A 497-nucleotide genomic window follows, 5' to 3' on the forward strand; every position below is an offset into this window, starting at 1 on the left:
GAATCTCTATACTGTGACATAGAGGATTCCATATTTTCTTGTTTTCTTCTCTTTCATATGAGCAGGAGCAAAGACAAAAGCTTTCTTGTTGAGGCTGACCCTGAACCTAAAAGGACCTTGAAGCGAAAGCTTAGAGAAGCTAAGGCACAACTCTCTGTAGAGGACCTAACAGAAATCTTCAAGGAAGAAGAACCCATGGCAGCCGAAAACAACAACAATGTCAACAATGCAAGGAAGGTGCTGGATGACTTTACTGCACCTACTCTCGACTTCTATGGGAGAAGCATCTCTATCCCTGCCATTGGAGCAAACAACTTTGAGCTTAAGCCTCAATTAGTTTCTCTAATGCAACATAATTGCAAGTTCCATGGACTTCCATTGGAAGATCCTCATCAGTTTTTAGCTGAATTCTTGCAAATCTATGACACTGTCAAGACCAATGGGGTTGACCCTGAGGTCTATAGACTTATGCTATTCCCTTTTGCTGTAAGAGACAA

This window comes from Arachis duranensis, chromosome 3, assembly GCF_000817695.3.
Source record: "Arachis duranensis cultivar V14167 chromosome 3, aradu.V14167.gnm2.J7QH, whole genome shotgun sequence".
Lineage (NCBI taxonomy): Eukaryota > Viridiplantae > Streptophyta > Magnoliopsida > Fabales > Fabaceae > Arachis > Arachis duranensis.